Raw genomic sequence first — 18,697 nt, forward strand, 5'->3', positions numbered from 1 at the left:
TTTTCACTCTCTTCAACATGGGACCCATCATATACATAAACATTTAATTTCATGCCAGAACAAGTTATATTCGTTAACCGTTTACGAACAAAACAACACCAAAACGGGATAAAACGCTATGTGTTTGGCAACACATCAAATATCCCCACACTTGAACATTTTTCGTCCCTGAAAAAGAAATCTACACAGGATCATAACCAAGTGAAAAACAACAAACACCCAGATTCTTTAACATTACTAAAGCATAAGAAACAGCTCGACATATTGACCGCGATTGTCGGTATTGTTGTCCACTTAAACCCAGCCACTAACATATCAAGCTCCAATTGCATTAAGCTTTTTAAGTCCGAAAATCAAGGCTAAACCTACCCCATCTCATACAAAGAGAGCTAGAAAAACTAGAGTCGAAGCAAACTGGTTCAACAAATCACCATAAGCCAAAGACTCGTTGATAGTACTAATTAGATGCACTCAGTGAAATTTTGATGGATGAATGGTCAAGTGGAGGTCGTACGAGCTATTCCTAACTATTATTGGACTTTGTCCTATAAATTCCTAATTTGATATTTATTGACTAAGAACCTTCGAGCCCCAATAGCGATAACCTCAGAGTCACTATCCCCTTAGCAACGCGTAAAATCTAAGTCCCGTCTAGTATGTGCATCTTTGGCCTCTTTTACTAACTTTAAAGAATGCTTCTTTAGCATTTTACAATACATAACTTTCTTCACAAGCATTTGCTTTTCTTGAACAACTTTTCATAATACACTTTCAAAACATACTTCTCTTTTTTTTCTTTTTTTTCTTTTTTTTTTTTTTTGTTTTTTTTATATCACCCTAAAGTATATAACTATTTCTAAGCTCGTAAAAAGATGGACATGTGGTGGTGTGCTGGTGAGTGCATCTAAGTCTTAACATCTCAAAGTTTTTAGATTATGGTAATCCTCCCTAAGCATCGAAATTTGGTTTCACCGTTTTTCAAATTATATATATATATATATATATATATATATATATATATATATATATATATATATATATATATATATATATGCTAAAGAGGACTATCAAAGCTAGTTGGGCCTACCGACACATCCCAAATCAGATATGCAAACCATCTCTTCTTTTATTATTATTATTATTATTATTATTATTATTTATTTCAAAAGTTCTGAGAGTTCGTTAACAAAATGGTAATAATATCATTTCCTTCTTAACGTAGAAGAAAAACAATTTTCAAGGGACATGTTTCTTTAAATTTTTTTATTTTTTAAATATTAACTCCCAAGATTTTCAATATTCTTTTATTTTTCTTAAAAATGAAAACGTCAGTTCCCCATCCCCACACTTAAATTTCACATTGTTTTCAATGTGAGACAAGAAAAAGACAAAACTAAACATAAAGAAAAATAAAGTGGAACAGACTCCCCTGGTATATGTGATCATGAAAGTGTGCGGTGAATCATGTTCCTCGCCCTCCTATTCGAACGCAAGCTTAAAACTCCAGTGCTCTCTATCAAGCTATCACACACGAACGAAAGCGGCAATCCTTAAGCAAATTGCATCTCCACACCTGTTTAAAACTCTAGCTCATCAACCGTCATCAACCAACCAAGGAATAACCTGCAAGTAAGAGAAGAAACAACCCGGCAAAACTCGGAAATAAAAATAAAATGAAGATAAAATAATAAGGAAAGTTATTACCGGGTTGCCTCCCGGGAAGTGCTAAGTTTATTGAATAGTCTTCAGGCGGACTCGCTCCCGAAACCTCAATCAGGAGGCTTCTCCTTTATCCTCTTCCCATCGATGCTCCTCAACACTCTCCTTTTACAATTGGTCGGGAAGAAACCAATTGCACAAATCTCATGGGCCCGACCATAAGAACTAACTCGGCCCACCAACTCTTGAATTCCCCCAAAATGGTTCAATGAAGTGAAACGGGGAAGTCAATCTCTTCATCACACTACAATTTCTTCGCCCAGAAATCCTCCTAATTCTTTTAGCCAAATTTTTAAACCTTAACACGTCCCGAATGGATATTGAGTACGGTTCGTGTTTTGGTTTTTCACAATCGAGGTGAAGTGTCGGAAGGAACGAATCACTAACTACCTCATGGCTCTCCTTACAAAGCTCTTTCTCGATCCCTACACTTGGCTCGTTATATATTAAATCTTCAAGCAGCTTTAGATCACCAAGTGGGTCAAACTCGCCTTCATCCGTAATGGCAAAGTCCATCAACTCTTCACCAAACTCATCCTTAAATTCTTCCCCCAAGAGGGAACATACTCCTCTACTCTCTGCTCCTCAATTCCGGTATCTTCAATATCACTCAGGGTTTCAAACAAAGGTGGATTCAAAGGTGGAATATATGCCAAATCATTTCTAATAGCAAACAATACATCATCCATTATTTCCTCCAATTCTGGGGTGGGCTCTAATATATTCTCTGACAAATCTTTATACCCTAAGAAGTTCCCCATTTGATCATATGCAAATCGGTATGGAGGAGGCTTTTCCAAAAGTGATTCCCATGGAGCTTTCTGTGCCTCGACTTCTATATTTCTCCTCTCATAAGCATCATGCACCCAGTGATTTCCGCCACAAACTTTGCACCATGGTTCTCCAACTTGTAATCTAAACATTTTTCCTGTAAAGAACACTCAAAAGAAACGGATCACGGGCACCAGATAAAAATAGATAAACTAGTTAAGAATAACAATAATAATAATAATAAAAATAAAACTAAACTTGAACTACACTAAACTAAAATAAACTAAACAAATTAAAATAACTAATCTTATCTAAATATAAATACGAAATACTATAGGCAAGTCCCTAACTCGAGTTGTTCTCAATACGCCTCAACCGTGTCCCCGGCAACGGCGCCAAAAACTTGATGTGTGTCTAATGAATGTTTTTTCTATGGAACTCACAGGTAAGCTTTAAATTTATAAATGGAAACTCTTAATTGCACCACACACAACCGACAAGTGTACCGATCGTATGTAATATAGAACTAACAAGTCCGAGTATTGAACACAAGGACACGTGAGAACGCCTATGATCACTAAACCCTTGACAAGACCTTCCTAAATAATATATTTATTTATCTTAATTATTTAAACTAACTAAATTTAACTAATTTAACTTAACTAATAGTGAAACTTAACGGAACTAACGATAATAAGAAAACTTAACGACACTAACGGAGCTCTTAACGAATATGGAGAAACGTCTACCTAGGTAAGAATCAAATTGACGGTCTAACAAGCTAATGGATTGAATGATCTCACGACACCGGTATCTAAAGATGACACAACTAAGGTTCGCTCAAGAAAGCTAGATCACCTCTCGGTCTCACTAACAAACCCTAACTTACACTTAATTGATTTTAAGAACAAACCGGGAAACGAATGCTAAGGTGTTCTAATGCCGACTCTCCTCTCGGTCTCACCGACACACGACCCTAATGGAAACGAATACTACGCAACCAAGGATAGAGGAACAATTTGGTTTAACTTAAACTAGATCAACTAATCGCTCACAAACCCAAACCCGACAAGAACCGAACCCGCTCTCGCGCGATCCTAAATCCTAACAAGTAAAAGCTATGAGACGAGTTCACTTCCTATCACTTCTCGGTCTCTAAGAAGGTTCTTAACCGCTGAATTATATCAATCAATATTCTCAACAAAACCCTACGGTTGTACCTACCGCAAACAAACTCAAAACACAAAGTAAAGAATTGAACATGCAACTATCAATCAAAACCAATTCAATTAATCAAAGCACAAGGTTATGAGATAAAATCAATAAAATCACAGCCACTAAACACAAACTAATTCATCATTAAACCAAACTTTCAATAGAAATTCAAGTCATATTGATCAAACAATCCAATAAACTCATCAAAACCTAACAATAATCATCAAACCTAGGTAGAACAAAGAGGTTTAGCCAATCATAATCAATGAACAGTAGATAAAATAAATATAAATGATAAGCATGTTCATTAGAATCTGATTACAAAAGGTTTGAATGTCTAAAACCCGAAAACGAACTCATAAACGTTAAAACAAGCAAAACCGACAACCGGGTGATGAAATAGCGAACCAGTTGCTTCTCCTCTCCGTAAACTCCTATGGAACTGATGTGGGATGGATGGAATGAAGGTTAATTCGTTCATAGGGCATTAGCCCTTTATATATATGTTAAAACACCTCCTTCCTAATATAAAATAGGTTAAAACAAGCCCACAAGGCCCACTAGAAGACAAAATAGATGGGTTAGCTTATTCTTGAACATTCTTGGCAGCCTTTGGGACATGTGGGACATCGCATAGTGCGGGAATTGATGCCTCACTTGGTCACGTAGTGCGTCCAGGTCCTGAGTGCTCGTTTCTTCGTTTTCTGACTCGTTTATCTTCAAACGCGCATACCGGCTTCATCTGAATCCCGTTTGAGTTGATTCTTTCTTCATTAAACTCATTTTTTCGCTCTCTTCAACATGGGACCTATCATATACATAAAAATTTAATTTCACGCAAGAACAAGTTATATTCGTTAACCGTTTACAAACAAAACAACGCCAAAACGGGATAAAATGCTATGTGTTTTGCAACACATCATTACCCATTTTAAAACTCAAGCAATCATCAATAAAATGAAATCCTTTCACAGTTACCGCATCAACGAGTTGATTATGAACTAAGTAGTTCATCTTTCTGACATGAATGTGACCCATTCTCGTATGCCATAATATAGACTCCTTCTCTGATACTTTGGAAACAAAACATTGAACAGTCTTGGTATCGTGTACCCCAACTTCAAAATGATACATTCTCTATCAGTGAAGTGCGTGGAGAATCCCTTGTCACAAATTTGTGAGATGCTCAACAAATTGTTCTCCAATTTTGTGATGTAATTGACTTTATCAAACATTACTGTGCCATTTGATAGTATTCCTTCACCCACTATTTAACCTCCTTGATTACCAACAAATCCGATATAGCCTCCTCTAATTGATTTGACATATTTCAATAATTGAAGAGTACCAGTCATGTGTCTAGAAGCTCCACTATCCATTATCCAACGTGAATAATTGGATCTTGGAAGCCCCTACACACCAAGTTACTATTTAGTGAAACAAGGAAACCCAAGTCTACTTGGTCTTGGGTTGTTTGAATTTCTCATACAAAATTTCTTCACACAAATCATCACATGCACTATCCATTGATGAATTATATGAACAAACACTAGACGTATAATCAGAAATCTTACAAACAACATTAGAATTCTTAACAATATCATAATCCTTAACATCAGAATTCTTAATAGCATCATAATCCTTACACACTTTAGGCATCAAAGTAGGTTTCAAATAATCAATTTTAACCTTCGCATCCCAATTTTGACCCTTAGTGTGATTCTTGATATAGAATTTGTCTTTTTTTCACAAAACTTTCACCAATTTCAAACACCCTCTTGACCACATTTTCTTCTCTTTTAAGAATTTTGGTTGGTATACAATTACGTGTAGGTGATTTACTTACATTTGTTTTATAAACTTTGACCTCTTTCTTGTGAACATGATTGTGTTGAAATCGACTAGGACAAGCATAAAACAAGTATCCTATAACGATTCACAACTCGATCACGATGTTGTTTTAGTTTGAAAAACTCTTCAATACTTTTTTTTTCCAAAAACAACATCCTTTCCTGAATCAATCGTTCCCACCTTAACAAACACGATCGTTTTAAAAGGTTTGACTTGTGTCTTGTTATAGAAACTTGTATTAGCAAATCTTTTATTTTTAATCTCATAAGTTTTATCTTTATCAGATTTATTATATTTAAAATAGGTTATGTTGCACACTCACTTAATGAGTAATTAACCGATTTTAGTGGATGAACATCAACAATCCGTTTTACAACATTATTTATAATTCCCAATTTAAAATGGTTAATCACTACAATATTCCATTTGATCCATGCTAATATTAGGATTCACGTTTTTTCCCTAACCAAGCCCTTACAAGAATGGGATATTTCTCGACTTATCATCAAGCTCGGAATCTTGGCGGCTGTTAAAAATTTTCTTAAGTTATTCCTTAAAACCTCACAAGAGTGGCAATTCTCGGCTTATCGTCAAGTTCGGTATTTGGGGGTTGATTTTAAGGATTCTTAATTTATCAACCAAGTCCTCACAAGTATAGAGATTTCTTGACTTATCATCAAGTTCGGGATCTTGGTGTCTATTTTAAGGTTCGCCAAGACTTCGCAAGACTAGCAATTTCTCGGCTTATCGACATGCTTAACACTTGGGGTATCTTTTAAGAGTATTTTAACATTCCTTATCAAGTGATCATTGAAACATTACGAATTAATTATTAAAACCAATCACATGTTTTACCATCATTATTATACTTCAAATAAGATTCATTATAAACCAAGATGATACTTTGGAAGTTGAACTACTAATAACCGATGCTAAACATCCCGAGAAATTTCATAATGTCCCGTAATCCATAAGAGAAAAATATGTTAGTATATGTAGTGATACTTAAACTATAATTTGCTTTTATGAGCTTCATCTTATGCAAAACGTCAAGTGCCCGCAATGTTCACAAACACTCGGTTTTATATATGGACATACGCGTGATGTTGCATGTATAAACACTCTTTGCCAAGATATGACTTACAGAAAATATGCTTGTAGAGAGATATATTCTCCACCCACTTTGTGAAGCGCTGCATATGTCAAAAGATATTATATTTCCAAAGGTTTTGGTAGGCGGGTGATAGGTTTTGTTGGGTATTTTGACAAAGGCATTTGAAAGGGTACAATTAATCGATCTTCTTCTTTAATATTTTCTTCTTTTTATTTCCCTCGCTCCATTCTTCCTCCAAAGTGTGATGAATTAGCAGTTTGTTTTTTACAATCCTAATGACTCTTTGAAGGTCAGATCGTTAAGACTGATTTTATCCAGTATTTGGATCAACTCTTCCTCAATCCTATGTTGAACATAACTTCTAATTCTAATGGATCGTTCAGCTTTGAGCCTAATAGCCCTCACCCTCATTAGTTCAGTATATTTGTATTGGGATTGGTTTGACTTACTCTACATCTTCCTTCGTGGAACCAATTTCCGCAACTTAAACATCGTTCATATCTTTTTTATTGTCTTTTCATTGCGCTTTTGGAAATCCCACAAAATGGTGGCCTTTGTTCCTCTTGGCACCACTTTTTCCTCACCTCATTTCTAAAGAGAAAAATTATCTCCCTAAGTTCTGGTGGCAACCTAGGTTTTGCGAATTGTAGGCAGTAAAGTAAATTGAAATAAAAAGAATGCATTCCCGTTCTTTAGGGTCTGCCGGTAAATGACCAATGTTGAATTCTATCGGTGAAAGGGTAATTTGGTAGGATAGGTTTTTGGGTAGTTTTGGTGAAAGGTAAAGGTTTATGTGGTTGTTTGTGTTTTTGGAAATATATTACCTTTCTTTTTATGCGGCATTTCGTCTGATCTCGAATAGAATTCTTAAGACAAGTTCTAATATGCAAAAAGTACCTGACTCACTCAAAAGTATCCAATATATGAATATATTTTGAATACCTACATGAAGGCTTAATTCTCATAAACGGAAGGATTTGATGAAAACACCGTATTTTGCATAAAGTTAATCTCAATATTACAAACCATATTTTTAGTCTATCATTTTTAAAAATTTTTATCTTGCCCAATTGTTTCTCGTTATTTCTTAGTTTCTAGGGTTGTTTGAATTATTTAAAGAGCTACTGGTTTTATTGCTGTAAAAAGAGTAATTTTGAAAAAGAAAAATGTTCAAAAATTTCGCTCTTTAGACTTGGTTTGGCCAAGTGTAAACCTCTTCCCTACACTTAAATCTCACATTGTCCTCAATTTGAAAATATTTAAAATATATGGAAAACGAGGCTTAAGAGGAATTTAACTTCCCTACGAGTCGAGAAGAAATTTTTGTTGCTTGTCGTCTCCTTGCACGTATATATCCTACTCGCACAATATCTGCAAATACAACCACAAACATAAAACATAAAACAAAAAGGTGGCACATGTATAAAACCCGACCATAAGTGGACATAGTACATAAATGATGATAATAATGTCTAGCAACATTCATACAAAGAAAATAAGATAAACTATTCCGACATCACACCCAAACAACGCAACCAAGTATAAACACAATTTTGTCATAAATCAACAAAATACTTGAAGGAACTTGGATCTAGGGTTTGGATCATACCCGGATTTGTCACGAAATGGGTCGAACCGAGCCCTAGAGTCGGATTAGGTCACGAAAATTGACATACCTTTGTGATTAGGTCATGAAATTTCTGTTAGTGTGTGCATATCTTATCCCTTAAACTCAATTAAATTTCATTTCATAGAAGTCCTAGATTACAATAAATCCTAAAAACACATAAAATAAAAACACACAAAAATAAAAACAAATAGAAAAAAAACTGAGTTAAGCCCAGTTAGTCCTAAATACTCTGAAAGTTAGATACTTATTTCTTTTATGCTCTGAAAATTAGGACCAGTAGTTGGAAATTCTCACGTGACCAATCAACCCGCTTAAACAGTTAACCCGTTATCATCCTATAAATTCCAAGTGAGCTTTTTTATAACATCTTTTTATTTACTTTCAAAGGTTTGAGGTGTATCACGCTGTGTTACTTTTGTTGATCTTTTATTGATGCATATGTCAAACCAATTCATGCATTGTTATAATTGTTTTCATATTTACATACATGTTTATGAATTATCTGAACTTGCTTGCAAAGTGTTTTATCGCCTTTGGTGGAAGAGACTCATACACATACGCATACGCATACGCATACACATCCTCACAGTGGGAGGGTTCGACGGAACGTACACGTGCCGCCTAATTCTTCAACATATGTTGGAACGCATGGTGGTTCTCATTCCCATATTAATTCGGCTCCAGTTGGAAGAACGAGATGATTTTATTTATTTGTTTTCATTTACACTATTTTTTAATGTTATAGTCTAACAAGTGAATCGTGACCTAATTTATATTGTAAATACATAATCAAACTATGAAAGCTCACCATCATTTTTTATAACAAATATTATTATTTTAAATGTTGTACGGTTTAATACAATGATGTGCAAGGATAAAGACAACTAGATTGCCTGTGTGTTTATTTGAAATTAATAATGTTTGTTTTCTTGAATGTAATAATCTTTATAGATGGTCCAAGAAGCGTAGTGGTATTCTGATCTTGTTTTGGATAAGTGGTTGCAGAAGAATAAAAGCAAGTAAACGAATTTAGTCCCCTTATAAGGTTCAAGATACGAAGCATACTACAGCAAGACAATAGATTGACCATCTATATAACCATATAGATTTATTAGATTACAACTCAAATTAGAAACTTAAGCTTATGGCAACTCTTGGATTGGATTGACGAATAATGATAGTGCATAGGGCTTGAACGAGTCAGGGTTACCATGCTTGTCATCACCTGTATACATGAAATGCCCCATTCTGGCAAGGTTTATTACGCATTCAATGAACTCGTGTGGCAATTTCGAACCAATTGCCTGTCGCTCCTTATTTAGCTTCTTCCATGTCTCCAAAGTTAATCGTTTTATGTATTCTCTTGCCTCGGCTTCAGTGGCACCACTCTCGTGCGTATAACATTGGATCGACTTTGGAACATCGCCTCTTTCAAGTTCGTCCTAAAACCAACAAGATGTAAGTTTTATATGAGTATGAATAGGCATATTGATAATAAGCTAGGTTAAGAAGTTTACAGATGATGTGCCCATATCATTAGTAAGTCGCACAATAATGCATGCATGTCGAATCAAATTTTCAGCTAATCCTATTTGGTCCAATGTATCTTCGGACACAGTGGTTAAAGTTAGTAGATATGCATGCTTGATGATCGGGACAATCCCTATTGACATGTATCCGTTGTCGAGGAACTCGTTTAAGGTTGGTGTGTATCCACTATCAAACCATCTAGCTTCTATGATGTAAGAGTTGCATAAATCCTGCCACTGCAATGCAGGATTAAGAAAGTATATATTACACATTATAACAAGGAAAATGCATATTAGTTTGGATAATTACCGCTCTTTTTAAGTAAGGAACGACAAAGAATCCTTCACATGTCAGTGCGTTATATGCCATCTCATTTATCGCGTTATAAAGTGCAAGGAAGCAAATTTTCATATAATCAGGAAGTTCTTTGATCGCGTTGAGATCCCAACTAAAGAAAGGAAGTGTTTGATTTGCTCAAAACAGATGACCTACGAGAAACTACTAATATTGAAACAAATTATTTTTAGCACCAACCTGTTGACAACGTCAGTGAAATGTTCGAGTTCTTTCAAGGTACCATAGACATCATAGACGTCGTTAATAGTAGTGATCATCGCGTTAACCTTTGTGAGATCTGTCCTTCCTTTAAAGTGAGGCAAGTAATTTTCAGTAACACTCCACATAAAGTTCTCCACCACACGATCACGAGCAAAGCCGAATTTATCCCAACCAATTTCATTCCACCATCTGTAAGTGAAAATATAGAGATAAAGTTAATGATTACATTTCAGCGGAAGAAAGTTACACCATGAGTTATAAATTGTGAAATAGGTATGATAGCTATATGGTATTAGAGAAAATGTTCGAATGATACAATTGTACAAGTGATCACATTGTATTTGTACATATTTAGTGGATATACTTACAAGGAAAGAAATAACGAATCATGTGCGCAACCGATAAAAAAAAGAAGGGACACCTTAATTGTATTTTATTTTAGTATTATAGATACGTGAAATCCCAATTCCCAAGCGTCCCCATATAAAATGTTGTAACCTCACCTAATCAAATAATTCCTTATAAAATTTAGAAACCGACCCCAAAAAAAAATAAATTAATATAAACACTAATCTATCTATCTATATATGTAAATGTTTAATAAAAAAATCTTATGTTACTCTTGGTTGCTCTCCGCCCCTCTCAAGCCACCAGATTGTCTGATTTTTGGTTTGAGACTTCTCATGCGTTTGACTCAAATTTGTGGGTTTGAGTCTCACTGAACCCGGATAGTCTAAATAGGTTATAACATCTAATTTATTTGTGAAATAACATCTTAATCATTAAATAATAATTTCCTTGGGTCATGGGTCTCACCAAACCCGGATGACCCTTAAACATCTCATTTATTTGTGAAACTCTTTCATCATCAAAACCTAAATTAATTTCTCTCCTCTACATATGCTCATTCGTCGGTGTATCCTCTCTATCACCAGTTAACTTTCGATTACCACTCACCATCGTCAAGCTTCCCTTTCCTGCATCAAGCACCATCATCACCTACATCTTCCACCCTCTTTTCCATAAGACAAATATCGTGTTCATGTTTTTTCGTTTTAAAAAATCAACATGTTCACGTTCATTTATATTTGTTCGTTAATAATATGAAAAACCTACTCATGTCAACTGAAAGAGCCCAAATATTAAAAATTAAAATGAACGCAACAAACTAATATATACGTAATAAATCAAATCAAACTACGTTAAAAAAATAAACAAATCGTTACAAGATATAAAATAGCAAAACGATTCAAAAAATTTAAATAAACCCATAACACAGGGAGGGGCTCAAGCTAGGTTTCAATATAATTACCAATATCCAAATATTAAAACTGTTCTAACTTAGAGCATCCACAACGAGATACTCATCCCAATGTCCGAATGATGTGGCCCGGCAGCGGACAAGGCAAGCAAAAACTTCACCGTTGTAGCCATCAAGTCCGTTTAAGTAGTCCGTGACTGCAAACGGCTCTGCGGACGAGAAGATATGGGGCCATGCTAATATAAAATAGAAAAAGAAACAAGAAGTATGGATCGAAAAAGGCAATGGCTTGAGCTGAGGATCGTTAAAGGTCACCCCTTCAACCCAATTAAGATTTACGAGCCCTAATATTTTAACCAGAAAGAGCAAAATCTTCAAGGCAAAATTGGAGAATGAAACTCAAAGATCAAGATCAAACCTGATTCGATTAAGGAAGGATATGTTGACGGAAGAATTGCAAAGTGGAAGAGAAGATATGGTTGATGGGTGATGAACAGCTGTGAATATTTGTGGAAAAAATGTTAAAGAGGCTTCTAGATCTGTTTTTTGTATGCATCCAAATAGATATCTAGTTTCTTTTTTCTATTTCTTTAATTTAATTTTATATTATATTCTATTATTTAAATATTATATAACAAATAAAAACTATAAATAATATCATATATTATGAAAGATAATTTGTTTTATATAATTTAATTGAAGAATTAGCGGATGATGTTGCGGTTTGTAGATGTTTGTTGTTGTAGAATAAATAAGAGTTTTTGAGAAAAGTTTGGAATGTGACGTGACGCTGATATGACGGTTTGTAGAGTTTTATTGTTGTGGATGCTCTTATACCTCAAATTAGTTTAAGCTTAGTAGCCCAATAACCATAAGCTCTACTATTACCTTTTTTATTATTATCTTTAACAAAAAAACCTAGCAAGTACAATAATATTATACTATTCACAAATATAGCTTTTCATTTCGTTTGAATTCTTTCAAGCTATATAATTATATATATTATCATTTATGTATTTGAGACCCTTTTGGTATTGCAGTCATTTTCCTGGTGTCATGAATACTATCTACTCTTGCTGACATTAGGCCATTAGGGGAAAAAGATGACATACCTTGATGCGTATTTCATATCCTCTTGGTAAACTGCTTGGACCATGTTGAAGTCCAATTTGGCAAGCTCAAGCACCGTGGGATTCATGTCATGTCTTTTCTCATATACTTCAATAAACCATTTTGTTTCCACCCGTGGAAGCATCCAGTGAAGCGGAAATTCTAAGGCACGACTTACTACAGATGCGATATTTTTATCTGTGATATTCTCCACGTTTGCTTTAAGGTATTCTTCTGTGAAAATTCTAGCACTATCCAATATACTCTCATCTTCTACTGAATGATAAGTAGCCTCATACAAGTTTAACATACTGGTGTGTAAGGCCCCGAACCCGGTAGCCCTACTTTAGCGTCGGATTTTCTCATAAACACAGTTCGTACAAATCAGAGTTCAATAAAACTTTCGCGGAATATAAAAACTTTCATAAAACATTTCATAACAAAACACGTCTTGTCTTAAAACATCATTTTGTCTTTCAAAATAATCGAAACATTTAACTTAAATGTCTTGAGTCTTCCGATGCCAGCCTCTTATTCAGTGCCACGTGTCTCCTCAAGCGAGCTGCCTCATCCTACTCACCTGCGTGCATACTAAAAGTCAGCTACGTTGAGTGAGTTCTAGTTAATCGTACGCCATACAATACAACACATACATACATATCCGAAGATACATATCCATACTTCACTAGTTACCCTTCTGTTCTACATACATACTTGCTACCATACATACATACATACATATCTACAATCACTAACCTCAGTCTACCGAGAGTACGTTCATAGTCCGCCGTCTATACCTGTACTCACGATCGTGAACACGTAAAATATCCGCAGTCCTTACCTATGTTCACCATTCATGGTACGTACAAGGTCCGCGGTCCTTCCCTATACCATCATACATCCACAACACGTACAAGGTCCACAGTCCTTTCCTATGTTGCAACCTAATTCATAGCACGTACGAGGTCCGCAGTCCTCCCCTATGCTAAAGCACGTATAAGGTCCACAGTCCTTTCCTGTGCTGACGCCTATCTATATTACGTATAAGGTCCGCAGTCCTTATCTACGTTACGTATATGGTCCGCAGTCCTTATCTACGTTGGCGTCTATCTCCTATAACACGTATAAGGCCCACCGTCCCTATCTACGTTTACATCTATCATCTACATCACGTATAAGGCTCGCAGTCCTTAACTACGCCATCACCTGCCAAGTCTATGTCCAACAGAAGTTAGAGGGATTTGCCATCCTAACTTACTATGTCGAACGTAGAACTCACATACCATTCGTGTACCTGTATACACATACTTCACATATACAATAATTACATTATAGCATAAAAACACTCTAGGCGTTCTTTACATCATTCATTAACAACCATACCCCTTGTCGATACGTGCAATATCCGAAGATCGTTCACGCCCCGACAAGTATTCATTTGTAATGTTCATACATCTTCGATATATAGTATTCGTACTTTTATTTTTAACCTGACAGTACGCGCAAAATCCGAAGATCGTTCGCGTACCGACAAGCAATCATTCATATCCATCACATATATCACATATGGCATACACTTATCACTTAGGATAAATGTATTAACAACACATCGAGTATGCACACAGCCCCGAAAACATAACAAGGAATGGGGCTAGAAACTCACCTGAACTCTGCTTCTTCCTCTGATAGTTGTAAATCCCTTCTTTAACTGTGCTCGGCTGACTGTATAAGTTACACGTATCAATACTCGCCTGATCTAATCTGGTGGCCTAGTATTAGCTTACTTTTACTTATCGTTTTAATCTATTCTCTAATCGAACTTGACTTTAGGCGAAGTTAAACCTTAGGCGAACTTAGCTTTAGGCGAAGTTGTCATCAGGCGAACTTGGCTTTAGGCGAAGTTGTCATCAGGCGAACTTGGCTTGAGGCGAAGTTGTCATCAGGTGAACTTGGCTTTAGGCGAAGTTGTCATCAGGCGAACTTGGCTTTAGGCGAAGTTGTCATCAGGCGAACTTGGCTTTAGGCGAAGTTGTCATCAGGCGAACTTAGCTTGCAGGCGAAGTTCATCAGGCGAACTTAGCTTGCAGGCGAAGTTCATCAGGCGAACTTAGCTTGCAGGCGAAGTTGTCGTCTGCAGCTACTGTTCGTTCTTAAATCCCTTAATCACCTTCGTTTCTTAACCAAATAACTCGATTTAGGTACCCACGGGATCGTCTGACCAGCGCCTACAAACCCCAACCATCAAATCGACCTAACATCGATGTTTAAAGGGTGTGATTTAGGCATATAGGTTATGGGTTCTTTTTATCAATCGATTAACCCATCAAATCATAACCATTTTCAGTAAGATTAGCTTTGTTGGATTCGTTTTTACCATACAAACTCAGATCTATCATTTCTCAAATCAACCCGGACCTACACGAACGATTTCTAACTATAAACGTACCTTGAACGAGTCGAACTACGAACAAGCTCGGCTTTTAGCCTTCGGATCTTGGTTCGGGTCGTGTGTGTTTTGGGTGTGTGTGTATGGAATATGTGAGAATGAGGATTAAATGGTGGTTAATGGTATTTATATTTAGGGATCATGGGCTTAAGCCCATGGACTCTCCTTCCTTCTTTCATAACCCAAGTCCATAACCCATATCCATTACCCAACACTAGCCCGACCCATACCAACTCCTACTCTATTTATTTATTTCCCGATAACCCGAGTAATCTTTCCCTCTATTATTAAGTAATATAATTAATATCATTTTGGAAATTTCGGGATGTTACAAGTCTTCCCCCCTTAAAGAGGTTTCGTCCCCGAAACCTGTAGGTTCCCAGCCGGATCTACACGAGATATCGCGTTCTACGTAGGTGCGGAATCCCTACGTAAGGCGTTACGAGTATAGAAAACGATACGAGCTAACACACGATACGATAATCAAACACACGTTGTATTTCAACCGTAAACACGTGATACTATGATCACTGAATACAAACTCTCTGACTCGAATACACGAATGAACTGGAATTTATCAATAAGCCGTAAACAAAACAGCTTATATAGACACGACAACTTCGCCTGGCATGTTCAGGCGAAGTTGTCCCTAACTTCGCTTGTCTAACAAGTTCGCCCATATCAGCGAACTTGTTAGTAACTTCGCTTACATACAAACACAAATCTAACTAACACGATTACAGACACTCGACACTGAACTACTGTTATCATGCACCAACAGACTTCCCCTTGGCAGTAGCTTCATCTCTTTAGCTTCAAACACGTGTCTAGTAATATTCAATCTTCTATCTTCAAGCATGCACTCCTTCTCGAACACAAACCGAGACAACTCTTTGATATTTCCTCGCTTCGTCTTTCCAAGCAGGAATATAAAATATCTTCTTATCATTCAACACCTGCAAATCAGCTTGCGATAAGTTTACCAAGTGCATCGGATCATAAACTCTTAGCACCTCTTGTTCATCCTCGTCTTCCATCACTGCCTCAGCTGTCTCACAATCTACATACCACCACTTCAGGTCTTTAAGCACATCCTTGGGCATTAATTTCATCGGTACTTCTTTCAAACACCGGATCAGTTTATACTTCAATCATCCAAGGTTTTCCATCAGCTCTTAAACCTCTATCCTTGTCTTCAACAAGTTTTCCTTTTTGTGGTTTCAACAGCTCAAATTTCTTCTCTTTTATACTCTTTTTCCACACAATTTTCCCAATAACTCTAGCCATATTATCATCACTTCGGTTAATCAACCCCAATCTGGCTAAGTCTTTCACTTCACATTCTGGCAGTGTATTCAACGATCTTAACAGTTTTTTGAAATACTGAACACCGTCATATCTCTTAATCACGAAGAGCCTCAACTGCTCATCATATATCCAGCAAATAATCCATTTCTTTGCTTCAGCATAACCTTTAATGTTGTAACTCTTCTTAAACATTGTAGGAACCGCTGGTTTCTTCGTTTTGACGAACCACTGAGCATAGCCTTTTTTCCATCTAGGCTGCTCTTCCCATTCAGTCTCATCATTCCCAATCTCTTGACTCATATCTACGTTCTCGACTTGCGGTATCTCATGCTCCACATTCTCCTCTACTATCTCTCCCTCTTCAATATCATTATCAATAACTATCTGTTTACCAATCTTCTCTATCACATCACTCGGTAGTACATCATCATCACCAACCAAACCATCATCCATCTCCTCTACGTCCACTACCACCACATCATCACCACCAGCTGCAGTTGTCGACTCCCCCTGAGTTGTGGAAGTTCCAAGAGCTTGATCAGTTCTTGGAAACTCACCACCTGCACCTTTCGATGCATTGGGATCATCGTCTCTATCATTTCGTCTCTTGGTCCTCAACTCATCGCCTTTACAGCTCGTCTCCCCCTGAGATGCCAAGAACTCCTTGAAAGCATCTATGATTTTTCCATGTTCTACCAGCAGGGACGACTGCATCTGATTCTCTGCAACTAGGCGTTGAATAGCCTGGGTCTGGATAAGATTAATCCTTAACTGCTCTGCCACGACCCGTTCAAGTGCTGCTATTCGTTCAGAGTCTGATAGGGTTGCATCGAAATCGAACCTCATATGTGATATATCTTGAGTGTACTGAGGAGGGATTTCCGATGTCACCGGGACCTCAGAAGTAGAAATAGACGTAACCGCAGGTGGTATCGTCACAGATAACCATGTAGTGGCCACAACAGTCGACTCGATAAATTGTGCCACGACCTCCGATGGAGTAACAGTCGGAGGCGGCAATGAAACGATCTCAGGAGTCGAAAGTTGGAAAGTAGTGGGTGGGAGGCCAAATGTAGATGAGGTAGCCACCACGGGAACAACCGTAGCGCTTGGCCTTGTAACCTGTAGTGATGAGGGAACCATTGTCATACCGGATAGTGCTGGTGGAGTGAAACGTACCACTCTAGAGCTCTCACCGGCTCCCGATCCTGCACCTATCCGTTCCCTTCTTGATCTGCGTATTAACTGTTGTACCTCTTCCTCATAGTCTGACTCGCTGTCATCATCTGTTCTCTTTCTTTTCCCATGTAGTCTTTCTCGAGTTACCATAATCCTTCTTGCCTCTGCCACTTCATCATCAAAATCAGAACCAGCCACCGTAGCAGCTGTCCTAGTAACATTCACAGTCGACACTTGGGCTACCGAGACCTGTACGTTTTCCTCTGGATCCACCCGATCCATGTCAAAAAATCCTTGACCGCCAAACGCTGCGTCAAGGTCAACGGTCTCCTCCGGTGACACAACAGGAGCAGCAGGTATAGCTTGAGGTGCTCCTGCCTGTTGTGGTGCCGGGTCCCTAAACTCGTCCCCACGAGCAGGCACATACCCCGGGTTGATCAAGTACCCAAAAAGTGGAGTATGCCGAGGACGGAGCTCAGGTTTGCTCCTCGCACTCGAAGATCTGCATTGGGCGAAGATTCTTTTGTTCACACTCTCTACATATCTGATTGGATGGCGCTGAGGTAGCGTAGGAGCAACATGATTCAAGATCATTTGTAGGAATCTTGGATACATGATGAATCTCTCACGCGCCATCGCCCTTCTCTGACGATCAATCTCATAGAAGACCATCTGACTAAAGCTGTATCGCTTGTTGTAAGTCAGAGCAGTCATCGCCGACTGGATGGTCGCACCCATGCCATCAGTGCCCGCCTTTCTCCCTGACATGCATACAATCATGACATGCATGAGAAAGCGCCACTGGTCAAGCAAAAATCCCTTCCTTCTCTGCGTATCCCCCAAGGGACCAGAGTATCCCATCCTCAAAAACGCTCCATCACGGAAAGGAGCTACAAACTCTGTCGGGTCATCCCTTGTCTCATTTCCAAACCGTAAAGCCGCCCGGATTTGTTCAGAAGAGAACTGAACAATCTGATTGTTTACTGTTGCGCGCATCACCGGGGG

General features: G+C 37.5%; 1 pseudogene across 1 annotated transcript in view; it reads right to left on the reverse strand.

The window, feature by feature from the left end:
- Positions 1-9,398: 9,398 nt before the first annotated feature.
- LOC143635293 ((-)-beta-pinene synthase, chloroplastic-like) overlaps positions 9,399-18,697 on the reverse strand; it is a 32,783-nt pseudogene continuing 23,484 nt past the window's right edge. The window contains exons 4-8 of the transcript XR_013154031.1: positions 12,762-13,070; positions 10,365-10,577; positions 10,140-10,278; positions 9,818-10,066; positions 9,399-9,742 (exon numbers count right to left, since the gene is read on the reverse strand). The product of XR_013154031.1 is annotated as a (-)-beta-pinene synthase, chloroplastic-like (transcript). The remainder of the gene's footprint in view (positions 9,743-9,817; positions 10,067-10,139; positions 10,279-10,364; positions 10,578-12,761; positions 13,071-18,697) is intronic.

Source organism: Bidens hawaiensis, unplaced genomic scaffold (genome assembly GCF_021521415.1).
Source record: "Bidens hawaiensis isolate Kalapana, Puna unplaced genomic scaffold, B.hawaiensis_p1.1 tig00007427_1, whole genome shotgun sequence".
NCBI lineage: Eukaryota > Viridiplantae > Streptophyta > Magnoliopsida > Asterales > Asteraceae > Bidens > Bidens hawaiensis.